Genomic DNA, 9,444 nt, shown 5'->3' with positions numbered 1-9,444 from the left:
CTATTAATTTATTCATACTGAGTCTTAAAGAACTCTGGAAGTACACTGACCTTTAATAGGCTCAATGTTACCACTCATTGGGTATAGAAGCCATGACTTACTCTGTTTATGGACTGGTTTGCCCCTACTTAGGCAGTCAAATTACCCTCTGTTCCTAGGAATTCACCATATTAATGCTAGACTTAGTGTGGATAACTGATCAGTTTTGTTCCTACTAGAGCTCAGAACTTCCAAGGTCAAGTGATCAATTCACCAATCTCAGTCCCATCAGAAGTAGGGATTACATGTATGTAGCACCATACTTGCCTGAATGTAAGTATTCCAAACATCCTTCTTTTGTTCTCCTGTGATATTTCATCTTAATGGGAAAGTGACCATGGATTCTTAGAGGTTGGCACTTAAAGCTCTATCTAGTCATGAAGATCTCAAATATGAGCCTGGTGCTATCTGAGGATGATTCTAGAAGAATTTAGAGCCATTTTCAATTGGTTTGTTACTAAAAATGGTTGGAGTTTTTATCCCTAAATTTCATAAATGATATTTAATGAAGTTATGGAGATATTATAGTCTACATAGGTAAAGGTAGCTACATATCTGTCTATACAGATATACCAATGAGCTAATTAAAGTATTGAATATTTTCAAACAAACTACATAAAAGAATGTTTTTTGATTATATAGATTTTGGAACCAGTCACATTTGATGCTTAACATTTAATCTAACTACATTTAATACAATCCATATTTATTTCATTTGTTTAGATGATTCCTTTCTCTTTTGTGATTAAATTACTGAGTGGCAGTACCTATAAGTTACTTAATTATATGTGTTGCTTAATGGAGATATTAGTTAATTATGTATAAAATAATTGTGTTTTATAACATATTGAAGTTATAATGTCAATTATAGATTTCTGAATAGGTTTTTCTTGGTGGGGGTGATTCTAGTTGTTTAAATGAGAAACGTACATATTAATTTATGTAAATTGTTAACTGAAATGATAACAATAGATTCAAAATATAGCTTTGTTAAAACATGCATTTTACTTGCAAATAATTTTGCAAGTCCATTTTAGTAACTTCCTTATCATTTCTATACAAAGTTGTATTGTATTTAATATTAAAGAAAAAAATTACTTTAAAAAATTGTTCAAAGTTTGATATCACAGATTTTAACTGAATTTTCCAATTTCAGACTGGGTAAGCCTATGCAGTAGGATTACATTTTTTTTTTTCATTTCAAAGAAAACTTGTTTTAAAATAACAATGTAGTATAGAAAAGGGGCTTAATTAAGTTATAAGTTGCTTTGCATTTCTTTGTGTCCCTTAGAGCCCCTAGGAAGGGCTTTTTGTGAAGCATATTCTCAATAAATAAATTTTCCATTTGAATTAATTGAAATTTCAAAAAAATCACATTAGGAAAAAAAATCCAAAAAACTCATGTGCTTGAATTAAAGGCCCAGATATGGAAGAACAGTAAATGAAAGTTTTATCAATGGATCTTTAGTGACAATTCAAAAAGATGTCCAGATAACAATACTTCAATGAATAGGAAAAGCATTCCCATTTCTTTGAGTCTTGAGCACACATAATTATACCTCCAAGTTGGGGAATTTTCAGTGCATATTTATTTTAAAATCATTTGGAGAGGGCATTTTCTAGATTTCTGTGGAAATTTGCTAGTAGAAATTTAATTTCTTAACATATAACACTGACCTATTCTTTGAATTTTATTTAATCTGTACAGAACTCTGAGAGTCAATGAAATAAATTATTTACTTGATATAATGTTTTCTACTGATCCATGTACATTTCCTTCTGGTCTCCATTGTGACTAATGAGATGTAAGTGACTCCCCAGGATTAGCATTGTGATCACTGTAGCCATATACATGAGTAGGACTGACTGTAGATAAAATTGTGAATCAGCATGTTTGTCTTTTGTGACCTTCTATTTCACCTTTCAGTGCCCTTTTCTCCTTACTTGGCACTTTTGACACATCTTCTTCCCTGTTCCTCCCCAGCAAAGCTGTCATGTAGATTTCTATTCTTTCCTCATAAGATCTTAGCATCACTGCCTCCCTCCCAAGGGGATTTATACATTCACAGGGTACCATGGAAGACTTAATACTCTTCAAGATGCTAAAAGAGTGGATCTCTAATGGGGAAATTTCAACATAACCAGAGCAAGGGAATCATTTTTTTGGTGTAAAGAATTTTTAATATATCCCTCAAATCAAGCTATATGTATTAATATGGACACATTGCCAGATGATAAGTTTGACCTACAATATTCCCAAGGAGGAATTTAAAGACATTGATCGAAATTTGAAATCATAAGTAGTTCTTGAAGGTTTATAATTATTAACTGCTCAGTAGAATGAAGGCTCCTTTTAATAAAGATATGATGAGATGAATCATGCTGGAGAGCAGCCTCAGTAAATAAATGTACTAGACTTTGGAGGGCAAAGGGGCTCATTTATCAAAATTTAAAGCTTAAACTTTAATTTGTTTTCAGATTTTTTTCTTTTATGTAGTCAGAAAGTTAAAATTTTGCAAATACTTGAAGTCAGGTCACTATGGGAGTGATGGAACAGGGGAAACCAACTTAAAAGTGACCAAAAATTGATCAGAAGATTTTTCTTTGATACAAATAATTTCTGAATTTTTTTCACTATGCAAATATGGGGATTTTCTGAACTTATCCATAGGAACTACCTCCACCAATATGATCAACTGATATATTAAAAAAATATATAACTTCCCAATTTGTAGTTATTATTCTTTAATTTCCCTCATTATAAATTATTTGGGAATATTATTAGACCAAAGTGAAATGAGATCTCATCATTTATCTTTTTTATTTTAAAGAGACAAGCAAAAGAAAATTTCACTCAAAAAGGGGACCCAAAGCACAAATGCCTGAATATTAAGTTTTTTTTTTTTCTTCTCACTTTGTGCATTAACATTAGAAATCTTGGTCCAATTTAAAATAAAATATATTTTGCCTTTTATTTTAGTGAGGAAGGAATCAAAAGAATGAGAGTGTTGGCTTTTTTGGAGAGTATTTGTACTGTCTTTTCCTATACCTACCACTGAAAACATATTATCACTTACTTTAAGTAGAGTCAAGTTGCCATTAAAATATAAAATGGACAACTATAAATCTCTTTAAAAAGTTTTCTGCCATCCTAAATATCTTATCTAAGTAAATTATTTATACCCCTCCCTAAAAACACACCCAAATCAGATCTTATGAAGAAATGGGCTGCCTATGAACTTTGGGAGTGAAAGTCATGATAGTATTCCTCTGGTAAGTCAGAAATAGGGACTCCTCTGACTCTTGGGCCATATAAGGCCTACAAAATCATTTGCATAAGCTAGGTAGAACAACTTCCAACTACTTGAATTGTATAAGTTGACAATTTTGTATGGTCCAGGAATGTTATAATTATGCAAATAGATTTTAGGAGAAAAAAAGATTTCATAACCCTGCTTTAGAAATAGGTTAGTCATTATATGTATTGAGGAGCAGAGGACCATTTTTGCTATTATTCCAAATAGACTTGGAGATATGACACTGATTTTCAATTTATTAATCAGCTAAATTTGGACATATTTGATGTCATGGATATATTCAGCTGAATATTGTGATATGGTCCTGAGGAAAGTTGATCCTTGACAAGCTACGAAAAGAAGTACTGGTAATAAGCCTTCTCTGGTGAGGCCTATTGTCACAGGCTTGATGAATCCCTGACCTCAGCTCATTCCTGTTAATAATGCTAATTGTAGGGCAGGTAGGTGGTGAAGTAGATAGAACACCAGCCCTGAAATGAGGAGGACCTGAGTTCAAATCTGACCTCAGACACTTATCACTTCCTAGGCGTGACCCTGGGCAAGTCACTTAACTTCAATTGCCTCAGAAAAGAAAAAATTATGCTAATTATAACCTATTCATATTACTATTCAAAGATCATAGTTGAGAATGGACAGGGAAAGAGGCTTATCCCAATAGACTGGCCAAAAGGCAAATTGGTTTATGGCAAATCATGAAACAAATGAAAATATAAAATAATCTTCATTCCTGTGCAGGCATTTTCTGCAGCTTTAGTAATGGCAACAGAGTAATGAAAAGGAGATGAAGGTACTAGAACTACAAAGTGTTTATACTATCAATAAATATTATTTAACTATTAGTAGCCTAAATATCAGATTCTTGTTCAATGACCAAATGAGGTAATTCTTCAATAGTGTGAGGAACTGAATGATGCTAATGTTTACATATTCATGATAAAAGAAATCAGGAGAGATTAGGAAGTTGTATTTAAATGGAAAGATGGATCATAGAATTTTTTTTTGGAGAGAAAATTAAAGCATTTGGCAGATTTGGCAATTGCCATTATCAGAAGAGATAATTTTATGGAACATTTGCTTATTTCAACTTGTAGTGACTTCTGATGAGCATAAGAATAAGTAAAGACACTACCACGGAAACAGTAGAAGTTTACATATCAACATTTATTAATATGAAAAGATAAAATAGAAAAATCCTCTGATAACTTTACAAAAGTTCTTAAATCAAACTAATATTTGAAAATATCAATGCAAAGATGATATGGGGAAGATGAGGAAAAATATGATTGAAAAAAAAAGTAGAGAATTAAGAAACAAAGGGGGTCAAATAAATGTAGCATATATATAGAAATACTTTCTCCAAAAAGAGAGCCAAAAGATATGACAAGCATCAAATGATACCACAAAATTTACATTTACTCTGTTTTAACAAGAGGCAACTGGCATCTGATGTGAGAATTATTTACATAGCTTCATACAAGTAAGTCCACTTTGAAGGAAAAGGTAAAAAATTAGAAGATGAAAATAAATGGCTCTAAACTTTCCTACTGATAAAAAAAATGGAAATGAATTAAGGAACACTCATTAATTTGATTTATAACCATCTTTCATGTTTAGCTGAAATAAGGCTACAATGAAGAGGTTTAAATTATTTAGAGGGGCATCTAGGTGGCACAGTGGATAGAGCACCAGCTCTAAAGTCAGGAGGACATGAGTTCAACTCATTTACTTAACACTTCCTAACTATGTGACTCTGAGCTAGTCACTTAACCCCAATTGCTTCAGCAATAAATAAATAAATATGTAGAAACCTTTTCGATCAGCAATTATTTGATTTTGTTGCTAAATAGAGAGGTAGAATAACCAAAAGCAATACCATTTTAAAATAAAAATTAATTAACAACAGTTTATGAGGGGGATAGTGGAAGAATATGAGTAATACTGGTTTATTCAAGGATCAGGGGAGAGAAATACAAGTTTGAAAAAATGTTTAGTGTGATACCCAGTTAAGCCTAATTATCCCAAAGTATTTAAAGATGAAACAGGAAGGTATACTACAAAGAAATAAAAAAAAATGTCAATATTTCTTTGACAGACTGTTTTTCTTCATCGAGAGTGGAGCTACCACATTTGAACTCTAACATCATAGTCCTTGATGTGCTACAAGAGAAAGTGAAAAAAGAAGCAAAGAAAACAAAGATGGAAAAAGTTTCTGGACCATATCAAATAGTCACAGAGGAAATCTGAAGCTGCAACTATTTTAAAAGCAATAAGGGATCAGTTCCCAAGATATTGGCAAGATGGGAAGGCAATGAATAACTTGAAGAATTATGGTTTTTTAAGTAACTAATTAAAACCATCACATTGGTTTATTTGGGCTTAGATCAAATAAATAATCTACCTTTTACAGAGGTATTGTTGATAGTGCTCTTATTGTTTTTATATCATGTTATTTTAAGAAAGATGTACGTTTGTATGTATGTTATAATTTTATATCATTTCTCAGGTATTGATATTATCATTAATTTGTTCAAGAGGGCATTTTTGATTGGAATTATTATATTATGGTGATGATTTGGATAATTTTAAAATATATTAATTGAATAAAATCAAAATTCTGTTACCATGATAATATAACACCTTGCCTATATGCCTACAAAATCTGTATGAAAAATACATGAATCAAGGCATCCATGATGAAGATATGAGGAAGGAATGAGTGGGCTTTTATAAATGGTATTTGATATGACACATTGTTACAGTCAGATAATTAACTAAAAGGTGTAGTGAACACTATGCTCATTATTTGTTGACCATATAACAGTCTTTGGTATGATAGAAAAAAAGTTTTACTAACATATATCAGGGTTGTACAAGATTCTTTGAGATATAAAATAACAGGTATGTAATTATGATGGAATATTATTGTGGTATAAAAAACAATGAACAGGATGGTTTTAGGAAAAAAAAACAAAACTGGGAAGACTTAAATGAACTGATGCAAAGTGAAGTGAGCAGAATCCAGAACATTGTACACAGTAACAATAATATTGTATGATGGTCAATTGTAAATGATTTAGCAATTCTCAATAATACAATTATACAAGAACATTCTGAAATTCCAGCATTGATATGCAGATCATATCTGATATATCTGAAAATGAGTAATCGTTTCCCATAGAGTGAAGGTGAGCCAGGAAAAGCTTAAATAAAAATAGCATGGATTTTGTTCAAATGTTAGAAAATCCTTTGATAAGATTATTGCCTTTAGGTCTTTAGAATCTCTTAAGAAGGAACGTGTGTGTATACACATACACATATATGTAAAATACTTTGGAAATTTTTTTTTGTGTACATGTAGTTTCCAACTTTCTTATAGGCAGTTAAAATATTTCATAGTAGTAGTTTATTTCCACTTTTGTCTTATTGGTCATTATAAATTACTATGTTTTTTGATAAGGAACTCCCAGGCCAGGAAACTCCTTTCACAAGTATAGGTCAGCACTTAGACTATAATTTCTAGTCTCAGAACTCTGAGAAATTAAGAGATTTTGCCTAATTTCAACTCAATATATGTGTAAAGCAAGACTTAAGCTCAGATCTTCTTGGCTTTGAGAATAGCTCCTAAAATATTGTGCTATGCTTATTTCCTGGAAGTATTAAAATAGTATCTTTAACAAGATATACTATTTCATAGAATCTTAAAATATATTGTGCCACAAACTAAATACTCTCTATAAAAATGCTATCAAATTTAAGTTTGATAATAACAACTCAGGTTTGGATATTATTTCATAGTTTAAAAATCCCCTCCCTTACAAGTCTGTTCTCATTTTATATTCCCATTTTAGAAAAATTAGGTGATTTGTCCACAGTTACACAAGTAGTAAGTAACAAATATTGGATTTGAACATGTCTCTCCTGATTTAAAGCTTCATGCTTTCCCTACAATATCATGCTGAAGAATTCCCATGTGAGTATTGACTCTGTCTCCTAAAACAAGCATTATGACTGAAATATAGTGTTATTCCTTTGGGAATCATTTTCCTTTAGTATTGGCCAGACACCAGTTTTTAAATGGTATATGAACAAATATCTATTTTCAAGTTTGCCTTAAGAAGCTATTAAGGGACATTAATAAAACTCAATTTTAAAATAGATGAAATAAAGCTAAATAACACAAGATACAGTTGAGTGAATTTTCTTCTATTCATATCTTCAGAATTAAGAAGGAAAGTAAGGGTTAACCATAAAGTATTCCACCTTGAACCCCTGCACTCTCTTTATCTAGCACACCATAATAAAAGATCAAGAGTTCCTGCTTATTATCTTATTTTTCCTGCTTGTTCCACTAGGCTAAGGCCCAGACTAGTTATGGATTAACACTGTGATCAATAGTAAGCTTGCTGTCTCTCTCTCAGCAGGGGAAAATGAACTCAAAATGCAGTCAAACTCTTATTGATCAAGGATATAGGTCTCACTTTCATTACCTCTGTCTCCTGATAACCCACAAATAATGTGATGAGTTGCTAATCTCTCTGATTTTCAATGGACCCTTCACCCCTCTTGTCTGCAAACTACAGCTTTTATTTCCATCTGGATACTTTCTCAGTGTAATTCATGTAGCATTGACTCTCACTCTTTTTACCATCAGACCTGGTCAATCAAATCTAATAAAATCGCTCTTCACTGGAGATGATCCAAGACTCTTTATCATAAACTCGGTAAGCAAATAGATGTGTAAGCTGCTTCCACTCAAAATATAGTATGGCAAGTTCTCTTTGAAGAAGGATGTTAGTATTGATGGCAGCCATTTCAGAATTGGAACTGTCCATAACCAAAATTTAAAAAAGTTCTCCCAAACTTTTCTCAGCTATTCAGTCCTTTTTAATACCTGGTGAACATACTGAACTATTAAAGATGAAATAAGATGTCAGCACAACTTAAGTTAAATCTAGATTTATCTGTAAATACATGCACATATTATATATATATATATGTATATATATATATATGTATATATATATATGTAGGTCCCTATATATATAATATATGGATATGTAAAAGTAATTATATATGTATTCTCCACAAATATTTTACAGCACAAAATCTAGCATAATATAAAAATGGAAGTTATGTACATTGTCTTTTTTAGGGTCATTACTATATAATGCTATAGATGGTACAACCTATGGCATACAACTAAAACACTGTAGTCCAATGCCCTGGGAAAGCACAAGACATAATGAATAGAGAGGAGACTTCAAAGTGAACAAGATTTAAATTCAAGTCTCATTGCTGATACATACTGGCTCTGTGAACCTAGGCAGGTTAATTTAACCTCTCAGTGCTTAAGGAAACCCTCTCCATTATAGATTGCAGAGAAGGTACTGACCTGCATTGAAAGAAGGTATTTCTTCACTAGTGTTCCCTCCACTTGTGAAATCATATCACTAATCCCAATCCCAATTCCATAATCCTTACTTTGCTTCCCACATCTATATCACCTAGTAAAGAACCCAAAGACCTTTTAGAGAGGGGTAAGATTTTAGTGTGTAAGGTGATTGCTATTTTCTTTATGTGTCTGGAATGGCTCAGAAATTACCTATGAAATGGGCATAAGAAATAAAAAAAATGTAAAATTCAATAAAGTCAAGGTACCCTGAAGATGTAAAGGTATTGCTTCCTGTAGAATTCTACAGTGAATATTATGTATTCAAAACTTTTCTGGAGACTTTTTGGAAAACTTTTTTGTGTGTGTGTGTGTTAATAGTAACAAAAAAAAAATAACAATTCTAAGTCATATTAATTTTTTTCTTTCCTAGTCTTCTAAAATTATGTGTTTTAATTGGCAAGCAAAAAAGGAAAACAATACTTCTTTTTAAAGTATTATTGCTAAATAGCTTTACTGACCTCACTTTCATTCTTCTCTGTGCTCAGTCAGAGCATAGTCAGGCTGTGCTCCTGACTTCCTTCTGGAGCCCCACAATCAGATACCTCCTCTTCCCTCTCCTTTCCAGCTTCCTTTCATGTACTATCTCTTTCTCCATCCTCATGCTCTACTCCCAACTAAGAGGTATCCCCAGGATTT

This window comes from Sminthopsis crassicaudata, chromosome 2, assembly GCF_048593235.1.
Source record: "Sminthopsis crassicaudata isolate SCR6 chromosome 2, ASM4859323v1, whole genome shotgun sequence".
Taxonomy (NCBI): domain Eukaryota; kingdom Metazoa; phylum Chordata; class Mammalia; order Dasyuromorphia; family Dasyuridae; genus Sminthopsis; species Sminthopsis crassicaudata.
Note: the sequence above shows the minus strand (reverse complement) of the source record.